This window comes from Callithrix jacchus, chromosome 2 (genome assembly GCF_049354715.1).
Source record: "Callithrix jacchus isolate 240 chromosome 2, calJac240_pri, whole genome shotgun sequence".
Taxonomy (NCBI): domain Eukaryota; kingdom Metazoa; phylum Chordata; class Mammalia; order Primates; family Cebidae; genus Callithrix; species Callithrix jacchus.
The window spans coordinates 155,389,677-155,409,257 of NC_133503.1; the positions used below are offsets into that span (position 1 = coordinate 155,389,677).

Consider the following 19,581-nt stretch of genomic DNA (forward strand, 5'->3'; position numbering starts at 1 on the left):
ACAGCCGAGAGCCGCGTGCCAGGCGAGAGCAAGCGATGGCCGAGCCGCCGAGCCCACCGCCCGCCTCGGCTTTGCGGCTGCCACTGCCCCCTCGTGGCCGGTGCTGCGAAGCCGGGCACTGAAGCCCGGCTGACGGGGGTTTCTATCCCGAGGTGAATTATCTGAGAATTTTTAGGCATTTAAGTTAAACGTTCTCCAGAAGGTAAGTTAGTATTTGCACGCCTGATAAACGTTCCCACTCTGAGCGCACAGTGACTGCTCCTAGAATGGCTTAGCCCACTCACGTAATAAAGCATTTTGCAATGCAAATTAGCGATTGCACTAAGAAAACAGGATTCCTCTGCCGAGGGGCTCTTCACCTATGAAGCAAGCTCCCTTCCCTCTTCTGCTCAAAGAGAGGAGATTGACAAGAACAAAGTAAGGGCCAGGGAAGGTGCTGTGATTGACAACACTGGAAGCAAAGGATCATGTACAGAGGGAGGAACTGGAGAGTTTCCAGTGCAATAAATGCGCACACATTACCTGCATGTGTCGCCTCTCCTCCCAAAGATATATGTAGTGCAGTGAATGAGAGCTCAAACTTCGGAGCCGGGCTTCTGAATCTCAGTCTGTGTTCTGACACTAACTAGCTGTATGACCTGGAGCAAGTCACTTATATCGTACCTACCTCCAGGGGTTGTTGTGGGGATTCGATCATAAGGTATCCCTATTTCACAGATGAGGAAAGTGAAACAGTATCTGGCAGGGTAAGCAGATTTGAAGCGTTTGCTGCCGCTTCTGCTGCTGTTATTGTTATTTACAGAAAGCAAAATTCCTGGCCTCTTTCACAAAGGGAATAGGGGTACTAAACTCACAATTGCAGGGTGCATGCACCAGGAAGTCCCAGTGTTCACACTGCCATTCCTAGTCTGCGGTGAATGATCATCCATCCATCTGTTGTCTCTATGTCTCACTATATTTATATTATTTTTAAGATAAACAGATCAAAAATCACTTCCTGAAATAATCAGCTCCAATCTATGGTTGCCTTGTTTCCTATCTTCTTTTCCTTCAGTGTATAATTTGCCCAAACCTTTTCTTCTCTTAATCCCCTCTTATTAAGTCTAGCCTAATTATTCCTTTGAAGACGCTTCTAATTGGACTTCAGCATTCATGTGTCATTAATTGCAGCCTGTCCTCTGACCCTTTTCAAGGAAATCTGGGAAACGGGCCAGAAGAGTGTACAATTATTTTAAGGACTGTGGTATTCTAAGCATCTTGTAGAAAACCACCAACCCACCATACCAGAATTACTCCCACAGTGTTTATCCTAATGCGAAACCTTAATGCAATTCAGTAAGCAAATTCTAGATTACATTTTTAGCTAAAAATTCTGGGGTTTGACTATTCTCAGAGTAAGCAACAGGGGTCATTGAATTTCAATGCCAACATTTCATGTGGTCAGAAACATGACGTCAACATTAATGAAACCTCTAGGAAACAACTCATTTTACTTCTGAAAAGCTAACCTGGAATATGTAGGATACATAAATTTAGTTTCACCCCATCTATTCATTTAGTAGTTACTCAACATTAACTAAACCTCTATACTCAACATTGACTAAACCTCTAGAAAACGACTCATTTTACTTCTGAAAAGCTAACCCGGAATATGTAAGATGAATAAATTTAGTTTCACTACATCTTTAGAATTCAGTACAGTAACTTTGGGCTTATGTCAGGTGTGAAAATTCCGGGAGTTTAAAGTGATGCTTTTTACAAACTGGTTGAGCTACTCTTGAAACAGTGGTTGAGGAACTATTGCATGTTTGAGCTTGTTTGTGGCACTGGGGCATGGTCATCTGCAGGTGCTTCGTTTGTAGGAGTCTAGTGGGAGACCTTTGTGCTTGCCACACATTGGGCTTCCAGAAAAACGAAGATGGGCTATCATGATGGGCTGCCATGATGTTTGGCCCTATGCCACTAGTGGCAGGAAAAACCCTACCTCTAGAGGTCTTGGATAGGTAGAAAATTGTCCTCAAGGATTAACGACCCATAACAGTTCCATCAGGGAAATAGATGCAGTAACACATTTTGTAAAGATTTCTCTAGAAAATGGAGCATATTATTCATAGTTTAGTTTACACAATCATTATAACCATCCATAATGCTTCTGTAAAGTTTTTAAGGGACACTAAATGACCCCAAATAATTGCATTTTCTTACTTCCTCCCTTGGCCTGAGAGATCTTAAATGGCCTGGCCCTTGACTATCTTTCCAACCCCCCTTTTCCACTGAGAGAAGCCACAGTGGTTTCTTTGCTATTTCTGGGACAAGCCAAACATTTCTCGCTGATGTTTTTGCCTTTACTGTCCTCCCTCCTTGGAGCCCTCTTCCCCGAGAGATCCACCATGCTGCATCACCACTGCGTTCGCTCAGAATCATGGGGCTCTGTCCCTCCTTTCTTCTCCTGTCTTGGAGATCCCAGAAGACGGAGGGAGCCTGGGTCCCTGAGTCACTGACCCCAATCGTACTTTGTGGAAGAAAAATCAGTGGCTTTGTCAGACTAAGCCACTGAAATTGCAGATTTTATTTGTTGAGGCAGCTGCTATTAATTATCCTAACACAATTTCCCTTTCTCCCTCCCTCCCTCCCTCCCATCCCCTGCCCATCCCCCAGTCTTACTTTTCTTTGAAGCACTTATGACCTAAGATAAACACGTCTATAGAGGAACTGCCTCCCCCTATTACAATGTAAACCTTTTCAGGGCAATGAGTTTTTCTGAGCACTGAGGATATAGCAATGAACAAAACAGATATGATAGGAAACCAGTTAATTGTTTGATGAATGAAAGAATGCCCACTTACATCCTCCCTGGATGAAGTCAGCTCTCCTCAGTAGCTCTGTGTCTGGGTCGGCTTGCCTGGGCCCCTCTGCCACCCAGCTGTAACTAAATGTTTCTAAGGCAGCTATGTAACACTTCTCTTTAAATCAACAACATTAACAGTGTCACAACCACCCAGATCACCACTGCAAATTATCAGATTGCTAGACATTTCACTATTGTGGAGTGGGTTATTATTATTAAAATTAACGCCATATTTATATTTCCCTTGAAAACACTCATGTAATATGTTAAGCATTAAACAAATATGTACATATGATTTTAGATGCACTTACACATTTCCTGTGCTGTTTCCTGCTGTATTTTCATAGCAGCTCGTCCATGCATGGAGCAGATATTGCATCCCCACGATCACAGATCAGGACAGCCAGCTGCAAAGAATGTGGTCTGCTGAGGTCAGGTGGCTGGGGAGTGACCCAGCAGCTACTTGGCTGTCCTGAGAACTTCTGTTCACTGGGTCACAGGTCTGCAGTCTGCTGGTGCCTCAAAACTACTATTATTGCATCCAGGTCCAGCACAGTGGCTCACACCTACATAGATATATAATATATATATGTAATATTGTCTTATATATTTATATGTTATAAATAAAATAAAATGGTTAGCATCAGCCACTTACTAGAAGGTTTGTAGCTGAGGTTTAATAGAAAGCCAAGGTGGTCCAATCACTTGACATCAGAAGTTCAAGACCAGCCTGGCCAACATGACAAAACCCCATCTCTACTGAAAAAAAACAAAAAAAAATTGGCCAGGAGTGGCAGTGCATGCCTATTGTCCCAGCTACTCAGGAGGCTGAGGTATGAGGATTGCTCGAACCCATTAGGTGAAGGTTACAGTGAGCCAAGATCATGCCGCTGTACTCCAGCCTCAAAAAAAGAGAAAGCCTATATTTAAAATCAGTGCTGCATCCGAAAGGAAGACTATCTACTGTATCTGTTTATTTGGTTTCACCTGGAATTTAATCCTTGAATCCATGAAGGCAGGGGGTTGTTTGCTTTGTTCATTACTGCATACTAAATTAAATACTTGTCAAATGAATGAATGAAACTTTCCAAACCTTAATTTCTTAGCAAATGTGAGAAAAAAATAATCTACTTCAAATGGTCATATCGGGACTTAGTGAAGTAATAAGTTTGTATAGTGTTTCACAGTGCTCAAAATGAAAAGTAATTTTAATATAATTAAAAATATAGTCCAATTATTAGTTAAAATCAATTTCCCAACCTGTGCAATTGATTCTTGTAGTGAATAATTAGCATGGATAATGTTCATATTTGGGTTCTATGATGTTAGCTGCTTCTACAGTGGTATTTACAGCTGAGAATGTCGAAATACCTAGAAAATTATCCACCCCTATTGAAGAAATCTCCCATTGTTTTTATTACTGGACCTCCTTTATATATAGCTCATTTCTGCCCCCAAATCGAGTCAAGGACCTGATTCAATATTCATTACCTGACACCTCCTTTAATAAAGTTTCCTCTTTTCTCCAACATGTATTTCACTAAATTAACCCAGCTTTTGATTGATGTGTGTGTTCTTGTGGATGTATTTTCCCATTTTCTCTGTAACTGTCCCATTTTGTTTTGTTTTGTTTTTTTTGAGACAGGATCTCACTTTGTAGCCCAAGCTGGAGTGCAGTGGCATGAACACAGCTCACTGCAGCCTCAACCTCCCAGGTGTAAGCAGTTTTCCCACCTCAGACTCACCAGGAGGTGGGACCACAGGCACGCGCCACCATGCCTGGCTAATTTTTGAATGTTTTGTAGAGACAGGGTTTCAACATGTTGCCCGAGCTGGTCTCTAACTCCTGATTTCAAGCAATCCACCTGCTTTGGCCTCACAAAGTGTTAGGATTACAGGTGTGAGTCACTGCACCCAGCTCACATTTTAATAGTTTACAAATGAACGTTCCTCAATGTTTTGTACCAGAAACCACAAACTGTCAAATCAAGGCCAGAATCTAGTCTAATGCTTAATGTGACCAGTATTTAAAATGTAGAAAATTTCTTGTTCCAAAATATTGATTCTTACTTCGTTGGGGAAAAAATATAATCAGTATTAACTGATTAAAATGATGATCAAGCTGGGCTCAGTGGCTTATGCCTGTAATCCCAGCACTTTGGGAGGCTGAGGCAGGCGGATCACCTGAGGTCAGGAGTTCAAGACCAGCCTGATAACATGGAGAAACCCCCGTCTCTACTAAAAATACAAAATTAGCCAGTGTGGTGGCATGTACCTGTAATCCCAGCTACTCAGGAGGCTGAGGCAGGAGAATCACTTGAACCCAGGAGGCAGAGGTTGAGGTGAGCCAAGATCATGCCATAGCACTCTAGCCTGGACAACAAGAGCAAAACTCCATCTCAAAAACAAACAAACAAAATGATCAAAAAATGTTTTAAAACATATAAAAAAAAGAATTTAGAAAAAAAAATCCAGACCAGGCGTGGTGGTTCATGCCTATACTCCCAAGCACTTTGGGAGGCTGACGCAGGCAGATCACTTGAGGTGAGGAGTTTGAAATCAGCCTGGCCAGCATAGTAAAACCCTGTCTCCATCAAAAATATAAGAATTAGCTGGGTGTGTTGGCACATGCTTGTGGTCCCAGGAGGCTGAGATAGGCAAATTGCTTGAACCTGGGAGGCAGAGGCTGCAGTGAACTGAGATCACGCCACTGCATTCCAGCCTGGGTGACAGAGTGAGACTCCGTCTCAAAGAAAAAAAAAAGAGAAGAAAGAAAAAAATGCAATCAGTCTGGCCACACAGGGCCAGCATTTCTACATAACAATTATTAGACAGAGCGTGTCCTCTCTGTTCACCACAGTCCCACTACTTTTTGCTGCCTTATACCTAAGACTACCTTCCTTCACTGTCCCTGTAGGCATAAGAGAGTTTGCCCTGCACACATCTTCTGGGGCAAAGAGCCATCACCCTGGAGGCATCACCCTGGGTAATTCACATCCCTCTCTGCCACAGCCCTCAGGATATCTGGACACCCCTCTCAGAATGTCTGTCAGTCTTTTCCCTCTCTTCCTTTCCTCCCCCTTCCTTCCTTTCATCAAACAAGTAGGCACCAGAATCTAAAGAAGATACCTGCTTTATCCCTTAAGGAACTGGTGGGTGAAATTGACATGGAAACCATATGCTATGTGGTATGGTTAAGGTGTACGCAGTGTTAAAGCAACTAAATATGGCCTGAGAAGGACTCCGTATTTTTATATTTGAGTCCTTGTGGATGTGTAACCTAGCTTAATAGTCAGACAAAATGAAAACCTTAGTAGTATGCACCTGTATCGTACTACTAAACTGAATGTCGGCCAGTCCCAGCAGCCATACTTCAACCACTCACAGACTGCTAAGTGTTCAAATGAGGCAAATGCCGAGCTGGAACCAATCTCACTGTTTCTGTACCTCACTTCCAATTCCTGTACATCACTTTACCTTTTTTGTCTATAGATTTGTTCTGACCATGAGGCATCCCTGGATTCTCTGTGAATCTGCTGTGATTTTGGAGGCTGCCCGATTCGTGAATCATTCATTGCTAAATTAAACTCTTTAAATTTAATTTGGCTGAAGTATTTCCTTATCAGCAGGAAATTGTGAGTCTTAGCAGAACAGGATGGGAAGCGGAGTGATGGTCAGGGAAGGCTTTCTGAAGCAAATGGTGCTGAATTCAGTTAATTCATGCTGCAGGGGGATGGGAGAAAGGTAGAGGACAACTTTCATTACTTGAGGGTTGACATAAGCCAGAAACCTAAAGGCCCCGTTTACTGACTCTACCAATAGTTGAGTGTTTGCTATGTGTGGGCCACTCACTGTGTGAGTGGCAACCAAGTGAAATGGTCCCTGCATTCATGCAACTTAAAATCCAGAGGACTCTGAGTCTCCAGATGGATGGAGGGTTCATTTGCTGAGATGAGGCCCACATGGGGAGAAGCAGGGGCTGTCTAGGGAAGAGTGCAGTTTGAGATGCAGAATCCCTCCTGCAGGACAGCTGGGGAAAATATTCAGTAGGCAATTGCACCAAAAGGTCTGGAACTGATGAGAGAGATGGGAATGCACCTTGGAGTTAGAAGTCCCCCAGTCCATAGAGAATAATTGAAGAGCTGGGAGGTGGGCAATTACCAGAGAACAAGAGACAAGAGAGATAGGAAGTGGGTCAAAAACAGAGCCTCTTTTCATTGCTCCTTTTCCTTCACATGCCAGGAAAGGAGGGAGCAGATAGGTAAGAAATTTAAAAGAGTGGTATATTGGAAACCAAGAGAAAAGAGAATTAAGAAAAAAAAAAAAAAAAAAAAAAGATAGTCACATCAAAGAGAGAGAGAGAGAGAGGAAGAGCATTCATTTAAATTTAGCCAAAGAATTGGTCATTCAGCAGACATTCGGGATCCAAATCCTGCTGGCTACCCCAGGTCCTCTGTGTCCTGGGTTTTCTGTCTCATTTTTTGCTTGAGAGATGGAGTCTCATTCTGTCATCTAGGCTGGAGTACAGTGGTGCAATCTCAGCTTACTGCAACCTCTGCCTCCCAAGTTCAAGCGATTCTCCTGCCTCAGCCCTTCCCAAGTAGCTGGGACTACAGGTGTGCACCACCATGACCAGTAATTTTTGTATTTTTAGTAGAGATGTGGTTTCACTATATGTTGGCCAGCCTGGTCTGGAACTCCTGACTTCAGGTGATTCTCCCACCTTAGCTTCCCAAAGTACTGGGATTACAAGCGTGAGCCACCCTGCCCAGCCTGTTTTCTTTCTCTAGTGATGGTGTTAGCATACAGCAACTCACCCCAGGCAGAAACTTCAGAGTCACCCTTAACTCCTGCCAACCCTTCATTCCCACTTGTATCCCGAGTTTAGCCCCTTTCTCCATCCATTCTGCCACCACCTGAGTTTAGGCTATATTGCTTCCTCTAATGGACTGTTGCAAATGTCTTGGCCTTATTTAGCTATGCTAGACTTGCCACCGTGTCCTCAACAGGCCATATGCCTGTCAAGACTTGGGACTTTGACACATGCTCTTTCTTGTACCTGCAATACCCACCTCTCTTCCTACAACGGTTTTTGGAAAAACTGTTGGTCATCCTTCCAGACCTTGTTTCTCTTCTCCCAAGAAGCTGTTCTTGGCCTCTCTGCAGAACAATTTGCTCCTTCCCTTGTGTTCTCACCACTTTCTGTTCAGATCTGTTTTGTACATGTATTCCACTGTGTTGTGAGGATTTATTACCAGTCTCTAGGTCTGCCCCATTTACATGGATTTTAGGTATTAAAATTCCAGGAGTTTCAAGTGATGACTTTTACAGACCAGCAATATCCTTGATTCATAACCTGTATTCTCCATGGCTATCTTTGTGGCAGTAATATTTGGGGTTATTCCAATGTTTCATGTTGGAAGTGTTCAAATGTGTAGTAGCTGTAGGAAACATTAAGCATATAAATGTGGACATTAGCCAAATCTGGGAGAAGAATGGAAGGAGGTGTTTGAGGATAAATATAGTGAGTTTCAGTTCCTGGATATGGAAGTAGAAAGAATCTTCGGTTCTCATCCTTTAGTTTGGAAAAGAAAAAAAAAATCACTTGTAAAGTTCAAATATGGAGATCAGGAAGAGAAGAGGGGAAAAAATGAAATAAGCACCCAGTTGCTCTAGAAAAAGAGCCTTGTACTCTTACTTTTCTTATTGTTAATGATGGTGGCTCTCCCTGGAGCAGCTGTGTCTCTTGGATGAATTCTATTGAGGACTTTATCTCATTAATATATCAGAACTACATTCATCCACCTTTGTCTGGAGGTCAGAAACTACAGAAGAATCTAAAATTCAGAGAAGCAAATCAGCAATCAAACCTAAAAGAATAAACAACCAAACAAAATCTAACTAAAAATGTACTAAAGATTGATTTTCACAATATACTGATAGTCACCGAATAGCAAGTAACTAATGTGTCTCTAAGACAAGGAAATGACTTGGAAGAGAAATGAATATGTATATAATAGAATATTTATCACATTAAGAACTTAAACAGCATAGTATTCTAGGAGAGTATGGCAAGTTACAAAATATATATTTTTTTAAGGGTAAAACTATACAAATCCAGTAATCTTAGTTACATGAGATGGGTACCAGCAGAACTACTATTTACATATGAGAGACAGGCATTTAAATAGAAAAGATAAATCGCATTTTAAAGAAGCCATTGGCTGGGCACAATGGCTCATGCCTGTAATCCTAGCACTTTTGGAGACCAAGGTGAGAGAATCAGAGGCTGAGGAGTTCAAGACCAGCCTTGGTGATATAATGAGACCCCATCTCTGCAAAATCAGCCAGGCATGGTAGCACACACTTGTAGTCCCAGCTACTTAGGAGGCTAAGGTAGGAAGATCACTGAGCCCGGGAGGTCAAGGCTGCAGTGAGCCATGTTTGTGCTACTGCACTTTCGTGTACAACAGAGCAAGACCCTGACTCAAAACAAAACAAACAAACAGAAGCCATTAATTCAAATGGCCTCATTGGATATAAGGACTAAACTCTGATTTTTTGTCTTGCCCAAATTCCTATCTAAGGGGTCTGGGGAGTCATGCCCTACAAATCATAAATTCTCATCAGATGGATTTTATTTAACTCTATATATATCATGACTTACTTTCCACTGACTCTGGCATCATAACATTTCAAGACAAAAAATCAAAATATTTTACCCCAAAACATGTTTCGCTACCATATTTTGAAATGGGCCTGCAAAGCTGTTCTTTGTGGGGGAAAGTTTGGATCTGTAAAGAATCTCTTAACATAGCTAGATCTTTTTTATTCCGGATCCTCTGAATCCTGAAGAGACTAACTAAGATCTGAATAGGAAACATTTGTCATCTGTTGTCTCTAAGGGCAGCCACTTTAAAATGTCAAAAGAACTTTGGTCTTCACAGTCTTCATCTTAACCGGAGCATTCCCTTTCTATCAATCCCAGATCTTTAGATGAACTCAACCAATTGTTAACCAGAAAATGTTTAAATTTACCTATAGACTGGAAGCCCCAGCTTTCAGTTGTCCTGCCTTTCTGGATGAAACCAACGTATTTCTTAAATGTATGTGATTGATGTCTCATGCCTCTCTAAAATGTATAAAACCAAGCTGTGCCCACCTTGGCACATGTTCTCAGGATCTCCTCAGGGCTGTGTCATGGGCCATGGTCACTCATATTTGGCTCAGAATAAATCTCTTCAAATATGTTACAGTTTGGCTCTTTTTGCCAACAGACAGGTAAGTAACGTGTGGGCCTGGTGGAGGGGCAGGGAGTGGCAGGGAGGTGGGGGCCTTTGGTTAACTAAGAGGACTTGCCCCATCTAAAGGGGACACTTGGACTGAACCCCTGCTCCTATGGTTTTGTGGAGGAATATGGACCTTGCGTTGTCATATAGCTTGATTTTCCTGAGAAGCCAGAAATTCTGATTTGTGTATAAAAAGTAGTAATTTTTAAAACATGTTTGCCAGCCATCACATATTTAATGGCAAGATTTGCCCTCTTGGTCTCCAGTATGCCACAGCCATTTTTGAAAGACCAAGTTATTTCTTACCTGTCTTAATTCTGATTTTAGAAAAAATTCCCGAGACCTGGGAGGTGATGCTGTGTGGCATGCAGTCTACCTCTCTTGGAGATTTCTTTTTTTTTCTTTCTTTCCTTTTTTTTTTTTTTTTTTTTTGAGACAGAATCTCACTCTGTCATCCAGGCTTGAGTGCACTGGTGCCATCTCAACTCACTGCATCCTCTGCCTCCTGGGTTCAAATAATTCAGTACCTCAGCCTCCCAAGCAGCTGGGACTACAGGAACACATTACCATGCCCAGCTACTTTTTCGTATTTTTAGTAGAGATGGGGATTCACCATGTTGGTCTCAAACTCCTGACCTCAAGTGACCTGCCCACTTTGGCCTCCCAAAGTGCTGGGATTACAGGAGTGAGCCACTGCACCTGACTTCTCTTGGAGATTCCGAATGATCTTTCAGTTCAGGCCATAGGCATGGCAGACATTTGAAGGAGGAATGCCATTTCCAATCAAGGTGAGATTATGGGTTTTCCCCAGAGCAGCTGTGAACAAGCCCCTCCTTTAGAGAAAAATTGCTGCTCTCTTTAACATGAATTCAAATGTTCCTTCTCTTTTTTTTCTTGAGATGGAATTTCACTTTCGTCACCCAGGCCGGAGTGCAGTGGTGCGATCTTGGCTCACTGCAACCTCCACTTCCCAGGTTCAAGCTATCTTCCTGCCTCAGCCTCCCGAGTAGCTGGGATTACAGGCATGTGCCACCATGCCAGCTAATTTGTGTATTTTTAGTAGAGACTTAGTTTCACCATGTTGTCCAGGCTGGTCTCAAACTCCTGACCTCAGGTGATCTGCCCACCTTGGCCTCTCAAAGTGATGGGTTTACAGGCATGAGCCACCACACCTGGCCCAAATGTTCCTTCTCATAACAGGAAAGAAGGGTTCCTTGTGCTTGAACATTTTCCTGGTCTCATTCTATGTATATTAGCCAAACTAAGAGAACATGTTTATAAAAACTAGAGGAACAGTGGAGAAATGGAGGAGATGACCTTTCAATGGCATAGATAGCACTGATGTCAACAAATTTCACATAAAGATTTATATATGTCCCAAGTGTCATTGTCACAATTTTCCAAACCAACTCAAAAATATACCTAGAGAAGGCCAGATGCAGTGGTTCATGCCTGTAATCCCAGCACTTTGGGAGGCCAAGGTGGGAGGATCACCTGAGGTCAGGAGTTCAAGATCAGCCTGGGCAACATGGTGAAATCCTGTCTCTACTAAAAATAGAAAAATTAGCTGGGCATGGTGGCAGGTCCCTGTAATCCCAGCTAGTGGAGAGGCTAAGGCAGGACAATCATTTGAACCTCGGAGGCGAAGTTTGCAGTGAGCCAAGATTGGGCCACTGCACTCCAGCCTGGGCGATAGATCAAGACTCCATCTCAAAAAAAAAAAAGAAAAATGCACACACACACACACACACACACACACACACCCCTACAGAAGAATTATCCAGGGTATCACCCCCACCACCATCTGTTCTCATGTTTTACAGCAACATAATATCCTATTATGTATTATGTAGGCATACTGAAGGAGCACAGGGAATAGACAGCTTTCATATAAAATAAATAAAAAGATTAAAATTCAGTACCATCATATAGAATATGAGAGATATTTTTAAAATTTTTAATTAAAATTTAGGAAAATAAAAGATTTAAGTGAACATGGGCAGTTTCCTTTTTAAAGAAATATTTTAAAATAAATTTTATCTAAAACAAAGATAACAGTTCCTTCCCAAAACAAAATCCCTTCTTGCCTGTGGACCAGACTGCCTTTGTAAGACTAACAGATTAGCCACAAGATTTGCAACTTCCCCATTGCAGGGAACATCACTATTGTAGAACTGAAGATTGGCTTTTTTAGATGTCTTTTCAGGTTTTTGTGTTTCTGATGACTGATGGCTCCATTCAGACCCACCAACCTGTCCAGTGGCCCCACCCAGAAGCAGACCCAGTGCACAAAAGGACCATTTTCCACACCCCTGTGATTGCACCCACCAACCAATCAGCAGCATCCATTCCCTAGCCTCCATCCCCCCAAACTATCCTTAAAAAAACCTTAGCCTCTGAATTTTCAGAGAGACTGATTTGAGTCATAAAACTCCAACTTCAGTTGGCTCTGCATATGTTAAACTCTCTATTGCAATTCCTCTGTCTTGATAAATTGGCTCTATTTAGGCAGTGGGCAAAATGAACCTCTTGGGCAGTTACACTTTCACCCCTACGGAGGCAAGGTCAGGAGCTGGTGGCAACACCTAATGCTTTGCCATTTCAGTATCTGTAAGGAAGGGGTGTTTGCACTACTTGTCAAAAGATGCCAAAGCCAAGCTCTCAGGAACAAGATACTGTGTTTTGTTAATATAATCAGGCTTTCCTGTGCTCCAAAGGACTCCCAGTAGACCCAGATTTAATGTTAAAACACACTGCTACTAGAAAGAGATGAGGAATAGAGTCCTGCTATTGGGGCTCAGAAACTGATACCTCAAAATATGTCTCTACAAAATATCTCAAGCACTGATCTTAGGCCTTACAATAGTGATGTTATCCCCAGGAGTAATTTGGGGAGGGTCAGAATCTTGCATCCTCCAGCTGCATAACTCCTAAACCATAATTTCAAATCTTTTGGCTAATTTGTTAGTCCTAGAAGGCAATCCAGTCCCCAGTCAAAAAGGGGGTTTGCTTTGGGAGAGAGCTGTTATTTTCTTTGTTTTAAATTATAAACTAAGTTCCTCCCAAAGTTAGTGTCGCCTACACCCAGGAATAAACAATGACAGCTTGGAGGTTAGAAGCAAGAAGAAGTTGGTTAGGTCAGGTCTCTTTTACTGTCTCAGTTACAATTTTGCAATGGCAGTTTCAGTATGATAAGATGACCAGGAAAAGCATCATAAACAAAGGTAAGTTTTGCTATGCAGATTTAAGTCAATGCCTTCTCCATTTAGAGTCTAGTAATCTAGTATCCTTTTCTTCCTGGTATGGAGATGGAGATACTCTCACTGACAGAGATTTCTTTTGTAGATGTAAATTTCTCTCACACAGGATAATTTCTCAGAGACTCTCCTGTGTCTACAATTTCTCAAAATAACAGCTCAAAATAATCCTTATGCCAAAGAGGTATATTTTGGCATGGTATATTCTGGTCTCCTAAAGTCATATTTTGGGGTGACTTGTCCTGGACCCCATCAATAGATTGTTCTCATTTTTTACAGCAACATAATATCCCATTATGTAGGCCTACTGAAGGAGCACAGGGAATTTCACCCCAAAATGTGGCTTCCTGGTATAATGAGTATTCTGAAAGAAAAACCCTTAGAGATCAAAAAGCATTGGGAGAGACTTTCCCCCATCTGCATAAAGATAGGAGTGAAAGATAGAGAGAAAAATTGTTCCTGTGCCCCTCCTTGTTATCTTATTACCCATTACAGGAAGGAGACCAAGAATGTAACCACATCTGAAGAGACCCTTTTACAAGAAAATGACCATCTCTAAGTATCATTTAAATTCCAGAGAGAATGATTTACAAGTTAATTTCTGCTTCCCAATCCAATCATTCTCTCTAATTATCATTTCTTTTTCTTCAGTAGAATTCCCCTTCTCCCCTTCCCATAAGCTGTTTTCTCAGGATATCCCCATTCTTCTTCTTCTTCTTTTTTTTTTTTTGTAGGACAGTATCACCAAGCTGTAGTGCAGTGCAGTGATCATGATTCAATGCAGCCTCCCCTTCCCAGGCTTAGAAGGGGATGATCCTCCTACCTCAGCTTCCCAAGTAACTGGGACCACAGGTATGTTGTACCACCACACTCGGCTAATTTTTCTTTTTCTTTTCTTTTTTGGTAGTGTTAAATGAAGTTTAACCTAAGCTGCCTCGTTACATTTTTTTTTTTTTTTTTTACACTTTAAGTTCTGGGATACATGTGCAGAATGTGCAGGTTTGTTGCATAGGTATACATATGCCATGGTGGTTTGCTTCACCCATTAACCTGTAATCTACATTAGGTATTTCTCCTAATACTATCCCTCCCTAACCCCCACCTCCCAACAGGCCCCAGTGTGTGATGTTCCCCTCCCTGTGTCTATGTGTTTTCATTGTTCAACTCCCACTTATGAGTGAGAACATGCAGTGTTTGGTTTTCTGTTCCTGTGTTAGTTTGCTGAGAATGATAGTTTCCAGCTTCATCCATGTCCCTGCAAAGGACATGAACTCATCCTTTTTTTATGACTGCATAGTATTCTGGACAAAGAAAATGCGGTACATAATATTCCTTACATATTTTAAGTTCAGCCTAAAGGTTTCTCTGTACATCCTGAACTATAACAAGTAGAGGTATAAACAGACTGTAGCCTACACTTGTGCCAGTCATGAGTATTGGCCAATCAAATGTAACCAACTGTTCAAATCATGTTCAAATAAGGCAAATGCCGAGCTGTAACCAATTCAGCTGTTTCTGTATCTCACTTATGTTTTCTGTACATCAGTCTCCTGTTCATAAATTTTTTTCTATGACATGGCTGAGCTGGAGTCTCCCTTAGCCTACAAGGGCTTGGGAGGCTGAATACAAATTATTCATTGCTCAATTAAACTTTTAAATTCAGCTAAGTTTTTCTTTTGTCAGTAGGAACAGGGTTTTACCATGTTGCCCAGGCTAGGAAGCCCCCATTCTTTCTGTAACTTCAAGAGGGTATATAAGTTTCTGCACCCTACTGGGTGCACCCTAATGGGCAATCACTCTGTGATTGTGTGCACATGGTTAAATAAATGTGTATGCCCTTTCTCTTATTAATATGCCCTATTGTGGATTCTTGCCTTTGTTTCCACGTACCATGATTTAAACATTCCATTCCCGTTCAATGGACATTTCTAGGTACTATTTTGACCCTGCTCCCTTATGGAAGTCTCTTATTGCATTAGTATTTTTTTCTGTTGATTCTTTTGTATGTTTCTGGATTAAAATATCATTTCTAATTTTATACTTTTTATTTTATTTTCTTGTATTATTCCATTGGCCATTATCTAACCTAAGTTTTTTTTTTTTTAGACAGTGTCTCACTCTCTCACCCAAGCTGCTGTAGTGGTGTGATCCTAGCTCACTGCAGCCTGAACTCCTAGGCTTAAGCAGTTCTCCTGTTAGAACAGGCAGAGAGCTAGACATGAGCAGGAGGGGGAGCCCGGAGAAAGGGAGGTCTGGAAAATCTCACACCCCGCAGACCGCTGGAAACCCGCATGCTAGATATGAGCAGAAAGGAGGGAAAATGCCTATGCAGGAAGAAACACCTCAGAAAACTCTTAAAATGCCCAGTAATAGCTCACTCTGTAGTTAATCTGTCAGAATGTAGCTAGCCACATACTGATAAGGAGGGAAAGAGAGCAAAGGGGATGGCGGGGCACGATAGCTCACGCCTGTAATCCCAGCATTTTGGGAGGCTGAGTTGGGCAGATCACCTGAGGTCAGGAGTCCAAGACCAGTCTGGCCAGCGTGGTGAAACCCCCTTAAAATACAAAAATTAGCCAAGTGTGGTGGCAGTGCCTGTAATCCCAGCTACTTGGGAGGTTGAGGCAGGACAATGGCTTGAGCCTAGGAGGCGGAGGTTGCAGTGAGCTGAGATTGCACCACTGCACTCCAACCTAGGCAACTGAGCAAGACTCTGCCTCAAAAAAAAGTGGGGGGCAAAGGGGAAATTTCTAAGAGATTAGCAGAGACAGTAAGTTGACACATAACTGCTGCTATATGACCTTCCTAGGGTGGCAGTAGTGAGCAATGCTGCCATTAGATAGGATTATACCCAACACCTGTCCATACATGTGCCTTAACTACCAGTAAAGGAGAATCCCACAAACCTGGGGTGGGAACTAGGCAGGAAAAAAGCAGGGACTTAATGCAGAAGCGGGAAGCTAGATGAAGATAAAGGTGGAGACTTCAGACAGAGGCGGGAACTTAAAGAAACAATCCCAACATAATAAAAATTTCAATGCAGAACTCTTAGGGCCGCTGGCTCATTTGTTTTTTTAGATAAAGTCTCACTCTGTCCCCTAAGCTAGAGTGCAGTGGCACAGTCTCAGCTCACTGCAACTTCTACCTCTTGGGTTCAAGCAATTCTCCTGCCTCAGCCTGTCAAGTAGCTGGGACTACAGGTGCCTGCCACCATGCCCAGCTAATTTTTATTTTTATTTTTTATTTTTAGGAGAGATGGGGTTTCACTATGTTGGTCAGGCTGATCTCGAACTCCTGACCTCATGATACACCTGCCTCAGGCTCCCAAAGTGTTGGGATTACCGGCATGAGCCACTGCTCCCAGCCTGCTGGCTCATTCTCTTTCCAGCAGCCCACTGTGACTTGTCTTTCAGAGTGTATCACCTCTTTAAACACACTGCTACCGCCACTGCTCCCAGCAGGGTCAGGCCACTTCTCTCTTGAAGCATATTATTTCCTTAGTATGTCTTTGCTTACTTTACTAATTGGTCTCTCGGCCAGATTCTTTCTCCCAAGAAGCCTAAGAACAGAGAACTCCACATATCCTGATAACAGTCCCACCTCAGCCTCCTGAGTGTCTTGGACCTCAGGCGTGTACCACCATGCCTGGCAAATTTTAAAAAAGAAATGGGGGTCACACCATGTTGCCAGGCTGGTCTCCAGTTGGTCCTCCTGCCTCGGCATTCCAGAGTGCTGGGATTACAGGCACAAGCCACCATGTCCCACGCTCATATAAATTTTTAAAGGAGTTAGACTTAGTCAAAGAGAGGATTGGTATTTCAGGAAGGAAGAGCATCAAATACATGAAAAATGTTAAACGCCATGGCAGATACTAGAAAATACAAGAAACAAGTAATATTACAGTGTAAAACAACACAAGGTGAAATGTAGAAGGAATTAAGGCAAAAACATGTGAAAGGAAATTGGACTGTATGAGGATGAAAGGTATTTAAAATGAGTGAAATGACAAGCTCCGGCAGTAGTAAGACATCAGAGAATGGTGGCCAGCATGCTGCTAGAAACTTCCTTAGGGAACTACTGAATTGACACATGGTAAAGATAGACAATGGTGGTAGGGAGGGCAAAAAAAAAGGGTGGAAGAACAAGGTTTAGAAGGTAAAACTGGCGAGACTTCATGCAAAAGTATGACAAGGAGGAGGTCGGGATGGATGGATGATGACTATAATGAGGTAGAGAATTCAGGTGGAAGAACAGGTTTTGGGGAAAGGAGGAGGAGCCTGACTTTCAACAAGGTAATTTTGAGATACACACACTCCACTACTATAAAAAGCACTATATTATCACCACTTTACTACTTGAGTTGCCTGATAGGAGATTAAATTCTTATTTGGCAAATGGTAGAGCTTGAATGTGAATCCAGCTTTTTAAACGCCAGAACCAGCCATCGTTCCACTATGTGTGCTCCTTTCAAAGCAGGCAGTGCTCACAAAATAGCATTAATGAAAACAAGCACAGCTGGCTAAAATGAGGTGGCAAATGTCAAGAGAGAATAATGGAGTAAGTATGCTGAGATAGATGTACTGGGATCCCATAAGTAGCAGAATCGTGGGGCTTGAATCCAGTTAACCCAGATTTGGAGAATACAAATGGAAAATAATAATGTGTAAAGATTATGCCACTTCAAGTCACCTGTCTGTTAAGAAAGGTAATAGAATGTGAGCCCTGATTCTTGCTGGATATGCCAATGTGAGAAGTAAAGTAACACCTTTTCCTCACCTATTTCAAGGATTATAGCTGACACTCCTAATCACAAGACAGATTCACAAGAGAATACCATAACAAATTTATTTAACTATATTTTACATAGCACAGGAGACTTCAGAAACGAAGACCCAAAGACCCATGGAACACTGTATATGCTTATGAAGAGGGCTATATGAAGAGGGGACAGTTGTGTAGAAATGTAATTGGACAAAAAGGCTTATGATCTAACGGTAATAAACCACAGGAAACTCAATAATGCCTGTTTGTTCAGATTCTCATTGGCCTTTCCGTGCAGCACTTCTTTCCTCTGATATAGGGCAGGACCCCTCTTGAAGGAGGGTCTTGTAACTTACTTCCAGGAAACGTAGGTCAAAGAATTCCTTTATGGCCAATTCACACACAGGAAGGAAGGGGGAGGTCAGAGTCACCTTCTTGCTTCTGTAGTTTTCTTAACTGCCAATGTGCTACATTTTGGGATGTTGTGTTCTGAGCCTCAACACTGAGAAACAAAGCCTGGGCCACTCTTTCTAGGCCATTTCTCAGGGTTATGCTTGCAAAGAGAACCCTTGAGAAACGAGGCAATATCTTTCTGTGGGACAAAGGGGAAGCTGTTTACTGCTTGCTATAAAGCAGTGGGTTCCCTGAGCTCAATGTCCTCTCCTGTAATGCAACTCACTGCATGTGCAGGCATCCATCTGAGCTACTCTGTGTTACTGCCATGGGACTTGGCAGTGGGAGGCAAGAACAACCGACATAAACCTGCTGGTGGTCATGCTTTCTGTATTATGAGTACTAAAGCCTTCCTGTCTCTTCCATGAGTCAGATGTCTTCTGCTAACATTCATGAAATAATAACAGATTGATTTATTTGCCAAAAATATGGTAAAATCAAGTCCCAGATCATGACCCTCCCAACTCTGTCAATTTTGAGTCACAGTACTCAGTTTCCTCTTAGAAACTCATTGGAGCTGCCTTAAGAGCCAAGAGATAAGTAGGGACAAAAGAACAAGGTCAAGGAGCTCATTGGTCCAGATCCTTTTGTGTATGAGCAGACCTCTCTTAGCCTTCTCCCTCCATTCTCATTGTGTCTTCATGATGAGAGAGGATGACTTCAGCAAGCAGCTTGCAGCAATCGCATTAGTAATTTTGGTTCTCTTACCAGAGTGAATGAGGTCAGGTCATTCAGGGTCTTCCGAAAAGCTCAACATCTAACTTAGACTCAACCATTTCTCTTACCTCTCCCTCTCTCTGGGTTACTGATGATGCTTCTCACCCTGATCTTTCACTATGTCACCTGTGTCAATCAATAGTCCAGAATCATCATTACTGATAGGAACAGAGAAAGCAGAGGTCTGAGATAGGAAATGCAAAAACAACTTTAAAAAAAAAATGTATAGCAATCTGTTCATTGTTTTCTCATTGTT

At 42.2% G+C, this 19,581-nt stretch overlaps 1 long non-coding RNA gene across 1 annotated transcript in view; it reads right to left on the minus strand.

Annotated features, from left to right (window-relative positions):
• Nucleotides 1–4,030: 4,030 nt before the first annotated feature.
• The window catches only part of LOC118151550 (uncharacterized), a 32,274-nt gene continuing 16,723 nt past the window's right edge, over nt 4,031–19,581 (minus strand). Inside the window, exons 2-3 of the long non-coding RNA XR_004739920.3 lie at nt 7,921–8,289; nt 4,031–6,571 (exon numbers count right to left, since the gene is read on the minus strand). This is a non-coding gene — a long non-coding RNA (uncharacterized LOC118151550). The remainder of the gene's footprint in view (nt 6,572–7,920; nt 8,290–19,581) is intronic.